The sequence below is a fragment of the Patagioenas fasciata genome, chromosome 1 (genome assembly GCF_037038585.1).
Source record: "Patagioenas fasciata isolate bPatFas1 chromosome 1, bPatFas1.hap1, whole genome shotgun sequence".
Classification (NCBI taxonomy): Eukaryota; Metazoa; Chordata; class Aves; order Columbiformes; family Columbidae; genus Patagioenas; species Patagioenas fasciata.
This window is the reverse complement of record NC_092520.1, coordinates 115,733,195-115,750,000: the sequence shown is the minus strand read 5'-3', so window position 1 is coordinate 115,750,000 and position 16,806 is coordinate 115,733,195.

The following is a 16,806-nucleotide window of genomic DNA, read 5'->3' as shown; positions in this document are numbered from 1 at the left end:
TTCTCCAAAAGGCATCTAAGAAGCAAAATAAATATGTGTCCACTCTAGTGCTCTAGTTCAGATCAGAAGAGCACTTTTGAAGCATATGTTGCAATGGCTTCTTTGAATGTGATGTGTTTCCCGCTGCTGAGTTGCTTTGGGCACAAGTGCCATGGTTATTCAGGAACTAGTATTGAACTAGGGAACTAAGTTACTTGCTGCTGTAGATAAACCAATACACATACTGATAATTCATTTCAATAAAAATAATTTAATTTGATGTAAACAAATAGTAAAGAAAGGTCTGAAGTAACTTTCATGTATGTATATAAAAAAGTTAAATCCCATTTTCCCATACCTGAAACACCTGACAGAACAATACATTTGTAAGAATCCAGATGAAGCAACTTTTCTCATTTCCTTGAGTAGGCATCATCATTTTTTTAAGTACTTTTCCTTACCTTTGTAATACTCATGTAAAAAGAAAATAAAATTCTGCTAGGAGATTGTTCTTATGTAGATTCTAGGATTTACTCTGCCATGTCCTTGTAATTTGGAGACATGGAAGAACAACACAATATAGAAAAAAACAGGGGGGTTTTGTGGTGCCTAGTTGATAAACACAGTTAGCTGAACCCAGCTCTGCCTACGTAATTCCTTCACGTTACCTACACTGTCTAAAGAGAGAAAGCGCAGCAAACTGACCAGCTATGTACATTATGTTTTAATCTCTCCCTTGAATTTACTAAATAGAATATGTTTGTCATGTAAAACCTTGAATTTCCTAATTTTTATGAGTACATTATAAATTTGACCAATTTTTAGTTAATATCTAGAGCATCCAAAGTGATTCTGTCAGGACCCTGAGGGCACCTTGCTAGGCCTTCCAAGCCTAGGGATTTGGCTGGGTTCAAGGATAGCTCTCACTTGATGCAACTGTGTAGCCTTGAACAAGACAGCTACAGAAAAAGAAAATTCTGTGAGAAAGCACTCTGAAAGGAGCCTTGCTGAGAATCCCCCACTTTTGCTTGGGAACGGCCCTTAAGCTCAGGCCCCCACCTTCTGCCTTGCTGAGCTGTGTTACAGGTATGCCCATGCTTGGCGTTATATCTTGCTGATATCAACCTGATATCATCATGTGTTAGACATAAAAATCAACAACAGAACTCACTGAAACAAGAAGCACAGAGAGGAAACACTTTGAAGCAGGAAATGCTTTGCCTGCCTGTGGAGATTCCCACAAGCTGGAATATACCAGAGATGCCATTGCACAAACTTTGTAAGGAATGACAATCTAGAGGACATAGTCTTTAAAAGAATATGTGTAAACTGAATATCTGTAAAATTCCTCCCTTCTGTTTTCAAGTAATATATTCTCTCCAATTTCAACCTATTTCCTTTATATTTTCTTTCAACATTTTATAGTGATAAGAAAAAATAAAGATTATTCATTTGCTTCATTCTCATTGTGAAACCTAAGAAACCAAACTTATTTTTCATTCTATCTTATTAGTAACTTACAATGTCAACTACAGCCTATCATGGTGGAAAGGATACTGTAATACAGAAAGTATTAACTTACAATGAAATGAGTGTATGGAAATTGCAGTGTTGATCCTTTTGCTATGATTCAGGCTTATTGTTTTTGTCTCCTACAACATTGTTTCAATAATTAGAAAGTATTCTATATTTTTGTTTCTCAAAAATAAAAAATTGTAAGTTCATGTCTTGAATATTTAATACCTTCTCAATTTATCACAGTATCACAGTATCACAGTATGTTTGGGATTGGAAGGGACCTCAAAAGATCATCTAGTCCAATCCCCCTGCTGGAGTAGGAACGCCTAGGTGAGGTCGCACAGGAATGTGTCCAGGCGGGCTTTGAATGTCTCCAGGGAAGGAGACTCCACAACCTCCCTGGGTAGCCTGTTCCAGTGTTCTGTTACCCTCACTGAGAAGAAGTTCTTTCTCAAATTTAAGTGGAACCTCTTGTGTTCCAGCTTGATCCCATTGCCCCTTGTCCTATCATTGTTTGCCACTGAGAAGAGCCTGACTCCATCCTCGTGGCACTCACCCTTTATATATTTATAAACATTAATAAGGTCACCCCTCAGTCTCCTCTTCTCCAAACTAAAGAGCCCCAGCTCCCTCAGCCTTTCTTCATAAGGGAGATGCTCCACTCCCTTAATCATCTTTGTTGCCCTACGCTGGACCCTCTCCAGCAGTTCCCTGTCCTTCTTGAACTGAGGGGCCCAGAACTGGACACAATATTCCAGATGGGGTCTCACCAGGGCGGAGTAGAGGGGAAGGAGGACCTCTCTCGATCTACCGACCACCCCCTTTGTAATACACCCAAGGATGCCATTAGCCTTCCTGGCCACAAGGGCACAGTGCTGGCTCATGGTCATCCTGTTGTTCACCAGGACCCCCAGGTCCCTTTCCCCTACACTGCTCTCTAATAGGTCATTCCCCAATCTATACTGGAATTTGGGATTGTTCCTGCCCAGATGCAGGACTCTACACTTTCCCTTGTTAAATTCCATCAGGTTATCCCCCGCCCAACTCTCCAGCCTGTCCAGGTCCCGCTGGATGGCAGCACAGCCTTCTGGCGTGTCAGCCACTCCTCCCAGCTTAGTGTCATCAGCAAACTTGCTGATGGTACACTCAATTCCCTTGTCTAAATCATTAATGAATATATTGAATAATATTGGCCCCAGTACTGACCCCTGAGGCACTCCACTAGATACTGGCCTCCAACTGGACTCCGCACCATTGACCACCACTCTCTGGCTTCTCTCTTTAAGCCAGTTTGCAACCCACCTCACTACTCTATTGTCTAGACCACACCTCCTCAATTTAGCTGTGAGGATGCTGTGAGGGACTGTGTCAAAGGCTTTACTGAAGTCAAGGTAGACCACATCCACTGCTCTGCCATCATCCATCCACCTTGTTACATTCTCATAAAAGGCTATGAGGTTGGTCAAGCATGACTTACCCTTGCTAAAGCCATGCTGACTGCCCCTAATGACCCTCTTATCTCTGATGTGCCTTGAGATGACACCAAGGATAAGCTGTTCCATTACTTTCCCAGGGACAGAGGTGAGGCTGACCGGTCTATAATTACCTGGGTCCTCCTTCTTGCACTTTTTGAAGACTGGAGTGACATTTGCTTTCCTCCAATCCTCGGGCACCTCTCCCATTTCCCAAGACTTGGCAAAAATGATGGATAGCGGTCTAGCAATGACTTCAGCCAGCTCCCGCAGCACCTGCGGATGCATCCCATCTGGACCCATGGATTTATGGACGTCCAGACTATTTAATTGTTCCCTAACCCAGTCCTTATCGACTAAAGCAAACTCCTCCATTAACCTGGCTTCATCCGGGGTCTCAGGGGTACAGGGTTCCCCAGGACAGCCTCCAGCAGAGTAGACAGAGACAAAGAAGGCATTCAGCAATTCTGCCTTCTCTGTGTCTTCTGCCATCAGGGCACCCACCTCATTCATCAGTGGGCCTACATTGCCTCTGGTATTAGTTTTATCTGCTATGTATTTGAAAAAGTTCTTCTTGCTGTCCTTGACCCCTCTCGCCAGCTGTAATTCTAAGGAGGCCTTGGCTACCCTAGCTGCCTTCCTGCATCCTCTAACAGCAGCCTTATATTCCTCCCAAGTGGCCAGCCCCCAATTCCATGACCTGTAAACTCGCCTCTTCTGCTTGAGCATACCCAACAGATCCCTATTCAACCACGCAGGCCTTCTGGCTCCCTTCCTCGACTTCCTACGTGTGGGGATGCTCTAATCCTGAGCATGGAAGAAGCAATCTCTGAATGCAATCCAGCTCTCTTGGGCCCCTTTTCCTTCAAGCAGTCTTGCCCATGGGATTTCCCCCAGCAATTGCTTGAAAAGGCCGAAGTTAGCCCTGCTAAAGTCCAGGGTTGCAATTCTACTTGCTATTCTGTTCCTGCCACACGAGATGCTGAACTCCACCATCTCGTGGTCACTGCAACCCAGGCAGTCCTCGACCTTTACTGCTTTGACCAGACCCTCTTTGTTAGTGAGGATGAGATCCAGCAGTGTATCTCTCCTGGTGGGCTCCTCCACCATCTGCATGAGGAAGTTATCATCAATGCGTTGGAGGAACCTCCTGGACTGTGGCTGGCTGGCTGAATGGTCCTTCCAGCAAACATCAGGGAAGTTAAAATCACCCACAACAACCAGGGCCTGTGACTGTGAGGCCACTCTCAGCTGCGCATAGAAGGCCTCATCAACTTCCTCAGTCTGATCTGGTGGCCTGTAATAGACACCTACAACAGTATCACCCCTGCCAGCCTGTCCCTTGATCCTGACCCATACACTCTCAACTCATTCCTCATCCGCTCCTGGGCAGAATTTAGTACATTGCAGTTGCTCTCTCACATAGAGAGCAACTCCACCACCACGCCTGGCTGGCCTGTCTTTCCTGAAAAGGGCGTAGCCATCCATGACCACATTCCAGTCATGTGAACTGTCCCACCACGTTTCTGTAATTGCCACCAGATCATAATCTCCTGACCGAACACAGGATTCTAACTCCTCCTGCTTATTCCCCACGCTGCGCGCATTGGTGTACAGGCATTTCAGGGAGCGAGCAGAGCACACCAATTTCTCCCTAGGGGCACAGGAGGCCACCCGGTCCTCATCTGTTTTAGAATTCTGCCCCGCTGGGGCAAGCCCAACTACAACCCCATCCCCCTTCAAGCCTAGTTTAAAGCTCTCCAAATGAGCCCAGCTAATTCCTGCCCCAGCATCCTTTTGCTTCTGCGAGATAAGCCTTTCCTGCATAACACTGTCCGGACTGGAGTCTTATAAAACCAGCCATTATCAAAAAAACCAAAGCCCTGCCTGTAGCACCAGTCTTGGAGCCAACCATTTAGAGATTGAATTTTCCCATTCCACCCCACATCGTCACTTGAAGAGGGAAGGAGTGAAGAGAAGATCACTTGAGCCCCTGAATCTTCCACCATCCTTCCCAAGACCTTGAAGACATTCCCCTCAGACTACGGGAAGCAACTTCCTCCCCATCTGTCTGGAAGACCAGCAGCGGGTAGTAGTCTGTCGGGTGCACCAGTCTGGGGAGCTCTCTAGCAATATCCTTGATCCGGGCTCCAGGTAGACTACAGCCTTCCCTAAGATGAGGGTCAACCCTGCATATTGGGCCCTCTGTTCCTTTCAGAACGGAATTTCCTATTACAATCACCCTTCTATCTTTCTTATCAGAGGTAGTCTTCAGTTGTGTAGTCAACCGCCTCTTCCTATGTGATCTTGTAGGCAGGCTTGGCACCACCTCCTCACCTACCTCTTCTTCAAGATCCAGGGCCTCAAACCTATTACGGAGGGGCACCTGGGGAGGCAAATCAGGCAGGGAGGGGGGCTGCCTGTGATGCCGAACTGGAATAAGCTTCCAACCCTCATCTTCTTTTAGGTCATTTACCTCTGCCCGACAGCGACAAGGGTGGGGCTGTCTCAGGACCTCCGCCTCTGTCCGGGAGGGCAGGAGGTCCATCTCCTTTTCGGGGGTACCTCCCTGGGGCCTTTCCGACCGGCACGTAAGGGTGTTACTCCACCAGTCGATCTCCCTTTCGCACTCCCTGATGGACCTCAGCGTCTCAACCTCCTCCTTAAGCTTCACAACCATGTCGAGCAGATCTTGCACCTGCTCACACCTCACACAAGTAGACTGCTGGCCTCCCTCCTCCGGCAGCAGCAGGCTCTGGCACTCCTTGCAGCCGGAGATCTGAACAGCCACCGTTTGGGACAGAACCTCAGTCTGCGTTGCCACATAGAGCTGGCAAGAGGGGTCAAGGACAGCAAGAAGAACTTGTATATATGACCTTCTTCCTTATTTCTCTGTATTTAACTTGGTAAAGTAAATTGCAAAAAGTAAGCCAAAGATTAGAACAGTTCAGCAGCAGTTGTGCTGGTGGTGTCTTTCCACTCAGAAATGCTCAGCATGCTCAGATAACTGTCTGTTACCACCCACGCATCACAGGTGCTCCTGCATCCTGCCAAAATCCTCCCTTCCTCCTGTCTTCGTATCTAGTTCTTACTGGAGTGTTTGATAGCTTCATTCCAAACTGAAGGATAATTCAGTTCAACCAAATATTGCTTCAGACACCAGCATCTATTCAGACAGTTATCAGACAGATGCAGCCATGTCTAGATTGGACATAAGTGTTTCTTTCACAAGCCTCAAAAGGTGATACAGGCAGATGCCCTGGCGTCTGCAGAACTATTAAATTCAAGATGTTTCTGTTGAAATTATTTTTATAAGGAAATAGAAATCAGAGAATTAGTATGAGTTTCTCAGCTCATAGTTCAATGCTCCATTTATTTTACATATGTTATTTTTTTCCCCAGCCATTGCTTGCTTTGTTCTAGTTGTAAACACCTCAGACAGTGATTGTCTCTTCTCTCTGTGTCAATATTCTGAGAACACAGAGCCCTATTTTGACTGTACCTGCATTAGTACTGAATGCATATAATAAATATATTCAAATTAATCTAACACATTAACTTCAAGATCTAATTCTAAAAACAAATTGATATTATTAAGCAGATAGCTCCGTGGTTATCAAACAGATGAAATGTGGTTTCTTATAGATCCGTTTTATTAGTCTGGCACCTGGAACAGTCAAGCCTTTGATCTTAACTGTGATAGTTCAAATTGATCAACTCATGTAGATGGCTTGTGTAGTTACTAACAAATCTCCATAACTTAAACCAGTTGTTCCACCATAAATAGTTATCTAAATAAGTCTGGAACCTGCAGTTCTAACCCCAAAATACATTCAGACTTCTGAAAGGAAGATGTAGGACATGATGTAAGAATGTAAGACATTGCTTATGGATTGAAGGGAATGAGAAATAAGAATAAAGTCCTATGCTTCTGTAATCAGAAACTGAGATCAGGAGGGAGTGTTGTTCTAAGTTTGAGGGGATATTTGATTAGTATCAAAACCACTCTATGTGACATATTTTGCCTAGGCATTTTTGGGGACTGTTGTGTTCATACTTAGCCACATCAGGTTTTCAAGACAAGAAAATAATAAAAGCAAAACAAAACAAAGACCACAACAAACAAACAAAAAAGCCCAAACCAATCAATTAACAACAGTCCCCCCCGCTTCCCTGCCTTCCACACCCCCCCCCCCCAAGTCAATAATGCATTGGGGTAGGTATTAAAACAAAATTCACTTTAATAACACTCAGTTTTGCATAGTTGTTTCTTCAGAGGAGGAGTATGTGCATACTTCAAAGGAACTTGCTACAGTCCAAGAGACATCGAGGGCTGGCTTCACCTGTGCTATCAGTTATAGTTAGTCTTGATGAGTCTTTACGTGGTTAAGTTACGTGATCCTTGGGGGTTGGACTTGATCTTTGAAGGTCCCTTACAACCCACGCTATTCTATAATTCTATGATCCTATGATTCTCATACAGGTTTAATTTGTTTTATCCATAGAAAGTTTCTGTTTTCTTTAATTTGATATCACTCTCCATAATATTAATAAATAAACATTTTTATAGATAACTTGTTCATATCTTGTGAAGAACACATTTTCATAGTTATTCCAAGATCATCTTTATACCACCATCTTTAAACCCATCAGGGTTTGTTTACAGATGCAGATAAACATTTTTTTAAAACATCCTCTTCTGCAAGTTTTCTTTTAAATGTGATTCAAAATATTCCTAATGCATATTTGGTCATGCATACAGTACACTTCCAACATTTTTCAGGATTTTTTGACATTCAGTTTCCCTTGCAGTGTTAGAAGAGTAGCTAGTTAGCTAGCTAGCTAGAAAGATACATACAGACATAAACACATATATAATGTACATAATAGTAGCATGTTTAAGATATTTATATGCATATGCATATATGTATTATGTGACTATTTGCAATACCTTTCTAATGACTCAGAAGTAACATCACCATATCTAAGTGTGGTAGGTAAAATGTTGCCAATAAAAATAGAGGAAATAATACAAAATATACAAAACCAATCTTGAAAGTCCCAGTAACTGCAGGGCTGGCACGTGAAGTCCTGGACTGGACTCTGCAGCCAATTGGAACTGGATTCAGTCTGTCAATAGGCCTCAGTTTGCAGGGACGACTCACAAGGTCCTCTCCTGATGTCAGCCGTAAGGAAAAGGGTCTAGATCCTCGTGTTCTCTCACTTTTATCCGAAGTACGATGTGAATGGAATGGAATACTTCAGTTGGACCGTTTTTTGGTCACCTGTTTCTCATTGCCCCTCTCGCAAGATGTGCATCCATTCTTATCATAACCTTGCATACCGTTGCTATGTTTACCAAAACATGTATCTGGCTTTTCAGGAAAATGCAGCTAATATGAAGGCTTTAGCTGTCAGGCAAATTCACTAAAAGAGAAACTCATTTTTAACAAAACCAGAACAAAAGTGCAAACACTGAGCAAGACTTTCTCACATTTGCAACATTTACACTAATTATATGCAGATTATACAAAAGGAGCCTATAAAAAGATGGGGACAGACTTTTTAGCAGGGCCTGTTACTATTGGACAAAGGGTAATGTTTTTAAAATAAAAGAGAGGATATTCAGGCTGGACATGAGGAAGAACGCTTTTACAATGAGGTGGTAAAATACGGGAATGGGTTTCCCAGAGAGGTGGTAGATGCCCCATCCCTGGAAACATTCAAGGCCAGGCTGAATGGGGGGTCTCAGCAACCAGATGTACTTGATGATGTTCCTGCTCATTGCAGAGGGATTGGACTAGACGACCTTTGAAGGTCCCTTCCAACCCAAACTATTTTATGATTCTGTACAGCTTTTCTTTTTTCTACTAAACAGAAATGGGGAGGATTTTAATTACACTTTACTTCTTATTTCTCCATGAGATTTATTTGAAAGTAGCCAAGATTTAAAAAGAAAGAAAAATTAATTAGAGAATAAAATGAAAACAAACAGAAAGACTCTGATTAAAAATGTATTTCTTTTTCTATAATCAAAAGGCTGAAAAGTGAAGATAAGCATGAAGAAACTATCTTTTGTATCACAGCAGGAGGAGTAACTATGTGAAAAGCAAACAGATTAGCCATACTTGCTTTAAAGTGTTAAATTGCAGTGTGCCCTCTTGTTCCTGTATAGTGTATCAATCAGAAGCAGAAAATAATTTTGATATGCAGCCTGAACAGTGAGGGAAGCTATATTGTTTTGCAGTTTCACAGAACCTTTATTCCCATTCAACAAAAGAAATAATTTTGTAGAAAGTAATCCAGTGTTTAAACAACTAAGATTTGTTTTAATATTTGGTGGCAATTAAGAAACTAAAAAAAACATTTGAATGGAAGAAAGATATAAAATAAGGATAACTCTAAAATCAATATATATATAAAAGAACAACTATGCTCTTCATGTGCATGTGTTTAAAGTTTGTACAATAGTAGGACAACACCTTCAAGACAACAAAGCAGACATTGTGACTGTGACTATTAATATTTACAAAATATTTATGACTTTCTATATGTACGGGTCAGCATTTATTTGAAGCGTGTTGATAGATAATTTTAAAATGCTTTCCAAAATTGAGTGACTAGTTCATCAAATACATGCAAACTAAGCAAAAAGAAGAAAAATTTAAAACATTTAAAATTAATCAAAATATTTAAGTAGGCTCAAATTTATTTATCTTTTTTCATTTTTCTTACAAATATACTGCTAGGATATTTGTTCTCTGTATTGTAGTGGTCCTGGCTCTTCATGTGCAACACATATGAACTAAAAGTCTATTATCTGAGAAGTTCTAGTAGGAAGAAAAATGAGTGCCAGACATTTCCAAAAATACAACTCTATCCGTCAGCTGATTTTTTTTCTTTCTCTTCTAATGAACACATTAGTCAAACAAACACCTATATTCATTATTTTGTGGAGGTTCTGGCTTGTTATGATCCCAGTAAGTAAGGCATTCAGATTTTGTATCTCAGTACAAGACATGTTGGAGTAGGTCCAACAGAGGGCCACAAAAATGATCAGAGGGATGGAAAACCTCTCCTCTGAAGAAAGGTTGAAAGAGCTGGGGTTGTTCAGCCTGAAGAAGAGAGGGCTCCAGGGAGACCTTGTTGTGGCCTTTCAGTAAAAGAGGCCTGTAAGAAAGGTGGGGACAGATTATTTAGCAGGGTCTGTTGTGACAGGACAAGGGGTAGTTGTTTCAAACCAAAAGAACAGAGTTTCATATCAGATATAAGGGAGAATTCTTTTACAGTGAGGGCAGTGAAACACTGGAACAGGTTTCCCAGAGAGGTGGTAGATGCCCCATCCCTGGAGACATTCAAGGACAGGTTGGACAGGGCTTTTAGCAACATAATCTACTTGAAGATATTCCTGGTCGCTGCAGAGAGGGTTGAACTGGGTGACTTTTAAGGGTCACTTCCAACCCAAATTATTCTATTTGATTGCTTATAAGAGCTAACATTATAAAGAAAGAGGATAGTATTGATAACAATCCATCCCTTCAGACTCTGGGAATCCCAATTTGTGCAATGTGGAAGGGCTGCCAGTCAGCATTCAATGCACTTGTGGAAAGGTTCCTTGACATTTTGGCCTTTTGAGCTTTCAATATTTCTTGAAACAGGACAATTCTACTCATCATTTTAACAGCCAAGCAGAAAGGATGTTCATCTAAGAACTTGTTGCTGCGCGGTTAGATGAAGGCAAGAACACAGGGGTGGCTTAATTGCCAGTACCCAGCAGGACCTGCCTGCAGGCTTCTCTGTTACAAGGAGATGGTCAAGTTTGTTCTGAGGCCAAGAGATGCCAACAGCACATCACAAGCCTGCACCTGCTCAGGTTACCAGTTATGTGAACCACTACCACCTCCATGAGAAACTTGCATCCAGTCAGTATCACTGTATCCAAGAACATTGCATGAAACTAAGAAAGTTTCTCACCGGGCAGCTGTGTTTTTCCACTTGGATGCTCATTAAGTGATCCATTCCAAATGGAACTCTTCCAAAGTATAACACTAAAAAGCAGTAAAAGAGGGAGTGGCAGTGTAGGAGATAGGATGGAAGATGTCACAATAGTCTTTGTTCTGTGCATTTCATATTTCCCACGTCCTTATTTCAGTGAAATATTTATTGTAAAACCAGAAGTCTGATGGAAGGAAAATGCTATTTTTGAATCAGCTCTGCTGAGAATATAGTTTGTACTGACTTCATATTAAGATGTTTTTCATCATCCTTGACATTTTAGAACAAGAACATGAATTTAGGAAAATAATTATTGATATGCAAGCTTGAAAATTTCAACTACACTTTTGAAGCACTGAATTTGCATAAAATGTTTCCTTTCAAGTGCTTGATTCTTAAAACAATTTCAGACAACATGTAAACCATTATGGAAGCAAAATTACATTTCAAAGTGGTACACAGTGATCTTGCTGCTCAGCTGTCACCAGCATTAATAAGAGTCACACAGCTTAAGTCCCTGTGCACCACTTTGAAAGTTTCCTGTCGTGTGTCTCCATTAATCACATCACAGAGGCAACATCCCGTATCAGCTGGTTTTTATTGAAATGGAGTAACTCTATTTAAATATTTTATCCTTATCTATCAATCACTGTACAGAGATCATCCCTCAAGCAATTATTTGCTATGAAATTTCGTATTTATTCGTATTAGCTATGCCCGTCTCATCATGGAAAGCCAAAGGTAAAATTGCAATGTCACTTGGGACAGTAGAGGTAACTATAGGTATTTTATGATTTATTATTTTTTTAGTAACAGTCACCTGTAGTCTAGTTATTTGCTTTTGAAATTCATTGGAGCAAAGCTACTTTCTCTTTTTTTATTATTTTTTTTTCCCTTGGTACATGATAGTGTTTGCAGGGAGGATATTGAGCATCTCTGTTTTGCAGATAGTCAGGATACTTCAGATAGAAGAGTGTGTTTGTTACAAAGTGAAGAGAAAGGTCTTCAGGTACCCCTTTGGCACATTACTTATTCTGACACTTTCACCTTCCTTATAAAGACAGCAGGAAAACAATGGATAGAAGTCTTTCTAAGTTTATTAAAGGAAATGTGAAAGCTGGTGAGATCTGCTTATTATTTCAAGTCCATAAAGACATTTGAGATAGATAGGCAATAGTATCTTCCGTGAAAGATTTCACAATAAACAAACGCCTGTTTTCTTACATTTTTCTGAAGAAAAAGGTCCAACAACAACAAAAAAATCTACAATAAATCAGCAGACCAACAGAAATATATTTTCTTAGGGAAAACTATGTGTATCAGTTGAATATTTTTGCATCGCTAGTAAGATTTAGTGTCTTACAATGCATGTGTCTTCTCGGAAAGGCATTTTAAAATATTCATTTCCTCAATATTGGCTAAGCATATAAGTTATTCTCAGTTTTTAGCACAATGATCTGTGTATTTGCCCTTAATCACTAGGATAAAATAATGTCTTGATACACAGCAGTACAGATGAATGTATGTTTTATATAATTTCCTAGATTTTGACAACTAACCCCGTATTTTCTTATTCTTATTTGACATCTGTAAACAACATTTTCAAAACAAGTTTTGCCACAACTGGCATTTTGAATAATTCATTGGTGGAGGCAGGGTTATTCCTTCAGAGATTTAAAAATATATAACATTCTACTTAGAAAAGGTTTCAAAATGCTTTCGAGATGGATATGGCTACTAAATGAAAAACATTTCTATACCAGTTCAGACACTACTTATTGAATAAAACATATTCTTGTAAACTAAATAAATATAGTGTTTACAGCAATTCAGAAGAGGGAAGACTGAATGTTAGAAATAGTTGTATTGATTTGTTTTGGTGTTAGCTCAGATACCAGTCAGTAATACAGACTACGGATGTGTATGCCCTTGTGGATGGGCTACTTAAATCAGTATTTATTTATTGGCTGGGAGCACTTTTTCAAAAAAATAAAAAACCACAATATCAACCAATGTATCAAATTGCATTAGAACATTTATCAGTGTTTCCTGTTGTTGGTTGTCAAGACTTTGTCCAGGAAGGTCTTCAGTATACTGCAATCATATGCGAACTTTGTTGGATTTGAATATTTTAGTAAAATTTAGTTAAATTTCATAAAAATATATATATTCTGGGGGCCTTTGAATCAATGCTTCCCTTTCAGATCACCTGCATCTCCAGCTGTCACCTCCCAAATGACAATTTTCTTATTTGCCTAAGAGGACTTTGCCAGAAGCATATGTAAATCAATTATTACCTATGTGTATATACACATGGGAAACAGATGGAGCAGAGAGATGAGACTATGGAAGAAACTCCTGAACTTACAGTGAACACAGTGGAATATTTTCTTTTTTTTTTTTTTTTAAATTTTCTCTTTTTTCACCCATGTAATCTTCATATCACATCAGTAAAAGTACTACTCTTTCAAATCAAATCCTCAGAAAATTCACATCATGGGAGTGAATATAAGCAAAAAAATGTCATTTCTAGAGAAAGACTTCAGAGCAAATAGTAACATATTTCTCATACATATGTACAGTGCACAGTCTTGCTAAACTTTGAGACTTTTTTTTTTTTACAAATAAATAGAGATCACGCATAAGAAGATATCTTCATTAAATTATAAGAGAAACAAAAAGTAAGTAGACCATGCCCACATTTCTCTTTCAGTAGGTTTAAACGATCCTTGCTGCTTCAGTGGCAACACTATTCATTTCTAAATACACAGAATATTTCTCACTATGAAATATGTCTCAAAAATTTTCACATCTGAATACTGTAATAAAGAGGATACTGTAAAGAAATGCAGTAAAGACAAATCTTAAGACACATATTAGACACACAGTAGAAGCAAAGAAATACAGTAATTTCCATCTTTAGTTTGGAAGGCTGTAAAGAACTAAAAGTCTGAAAAGTCAGTTGTATTTTTTTTGCCATCATTACCACTGTCTGGAAATGAATATGTTTGGAGACACGAGCACACAGCATTCCTTAGATTTCTGTCCGGAAATATTCTATTTAATGCAGCATTGTATTTACAGAGATTTCTGTAATATTCACACTCACAATGTGAGTCATTCTCATTATTTATAATACTCAGAAAAACCTGAAAATCACACAGCAAATCTATGATGGGTTCAGGTTTAAAGACCCCTGGCTCTCAGACCTGCATTACAGGTGACTCTTAGGTAACCAGATACTGTTTGTAAAATGTGTTAGTGTTAGTTCTGAAAATATTGCTGGCTAAAAGGGATTATATAGCAAACAAGAGATTCATTTTCTTCAAACACTTTCTGAAAAGGAATTACTAAACCTATTTCATACTGTTCCGCTTAAGCTCTAAATAAGTGTATTGACTGTATTTGACAGGGGACTGGGTTTGATAGTGATGTCACAGCAAAACAGTCTTCCAGTGCAAAACTCATATCAGTGTTGTTCACAACATTAGGTTCTAAGCTAAACAGTAATACCAAAATGAGTGTGCCATAATGTAATACATTAAACTACAAGCACATGTTAACTAGGTTAATACTGTAATAAGAAAACAGTATGAATTATGATAATATTGAAATATTTTTACAGCTATTTGGCAATAAAATTGTAACAGATTATAAAGATTTATAGTTAACATACATCTGATATTTACAGAAGAATGGACACTTGAACAAGTAATGGTATTATCAACAATCGTTTTGATAAATGTGGTTATTATGTTTTTCACAGTCTTTGTCTGGCAGTTAACTCTCTGCAAACGTATCACATGTCTCACATGATGCTCCACTCAAGTCATAACAGGGTGGAAAATGTAAAGTCCTGAATGGAGTGAATGAACTCGTTGCAATTATTATGGATTCAAAGGGTTTTGTTTGATGAGTTGTGGTTTTTTGTTTGTTTTGGTTTTTTTTCCTAGAAATCTTTACTTTAAATTTCAAGTAGTATCATTGCTTTGTAATGATTTTAAAATCAAATTAAAAATCATATTTATGAAAAAGAAATGTGAGAATAAATCATATGGAGAAGAAATGTAAAACCATACCAAAAATATGTGGAATTAAAGAGGCTTTAGAGAGTTTAGCATTATTTGGGAGGGGAGAGGGAGAGAAATTAGATTCTCCTTGGTACATAGTCAGTCAGAATCGGAAAACCTAGAAAATATTTGTTTACTAAGGAAGTTATATCTCAGAATAAAATACCTGTACAGAATGATAATTATAGATGAGTTTACAATATGCAAAAGCAGCAGAAAAGCCTAGATAATTTATACTTATTATCTGTGGATCACACAGTAGAATTTTTAGTAAACAGAAAAGTAAAAATTGCTTATATTTTTCATAATTATAGAGGATACAGGAGATCTCATATGATTGGAGAAAGGGAAACATAGTAGTTTTTATTAAAAAGGAATAAAGAGCATGGTAAAGAATTACAAAAGAATCAGCGTAACTTGATTCCTTGCTTAGGTTCTGGGAAAGCATACTTAAAATTTGTTTATAAATATCTAGAAAAGGTATAATCATATCCTGGAATGGATTTTCTTTTTTTTTTTTTTTTTCCATGCATCTTGTCAAACAAAATCTGTTAACTCATTTAAAAGAACAAAAACTATCTGTATAACATGAAAAAGTACCACTGGGTACCACATGCTAGACCTGCTCTGCTCACTGTACACATTATGGACTTAGATAGCATAGTGAATAATAAGATTATAATGACTGAAAAGGATATTAAATCACAGGGTGAAATTGTGCAGAATTCAGGGAATTTGGACAAAAAAAATCAGAATCATACAATGATCCTGACAGATTGAGTCAAGAAAATAAAATTTAGTGTGAATTATTTGGAATATCTGTTCTTAACCACAATCAAAATGTAGATATATAAGGCAAAAGATATCTATAAAGATAGCAATAATCTCAGGGTTACAATGAATCACTAATTAAATCTGGTTAAATATATAATGAACTTACAAGAAAGGTAAATAACAATCTAGGATCTCTGAAATAAAACCTTCTGTGTAATATGTAGTAGAGAATACTTGGCACTAAAGAGGATTCTGCTGAGCATTATGTCAAATTTTAGATGCTATGAGAAATAGAGAAAGTCCATTTGAGAGCACAAAGAACAATAGAAGTTTAGAGGAAGAAAAAAAAAAGCACCACCAAACCGTAAATCAAAAAATAAACTCCAACAAAACCTGGACAAAAAATACTACAAGGAATTGGACAGTTATACAAAAATAAAAATTGACATGAGATCTAACAACTTTCTTCTAGCAATATTACATACCTACCCTATTTTTATACTCTTGTGTTCTTTTCCTAGTCACTTTTTGTTACCATAAAAAATTCGTCAGGTGGTACTTCACACTAACTCAGTAGGGCCATTCTAATACAAAAGAGGCAACTATCCGACATAATGACCAAATTGGCCTCAATTCTAGGGCCAGTTCCGTTCAATATTTTCATTAATGATCTGGATGTAGGAGTTGAATGCACCATTAGTAAGTTCATTGATTACACTAAATTTGGAGGTGTTGTTGACTTTCTCAAGGGAGAATATACCTTTCATAAGGCTCTAGATAGGTTGGACCATTGGTCAATGATTAATGGGATGAAATTTAACAAGTTGAAATGCCAGATTCTTCACCTAGGATGGAGTAACACCAGGCACAAGTATAAATTAGGAGAGGAGTGGCTGAAGAGCAGCTCTGCAGGAAGGGATCTGAGAGTGCTGGTCGACAGCAGCTCAATGGGAGTCAGCAGTGTGTCCTGGCAGTCAGGAGGACAAACTATGTCCTGG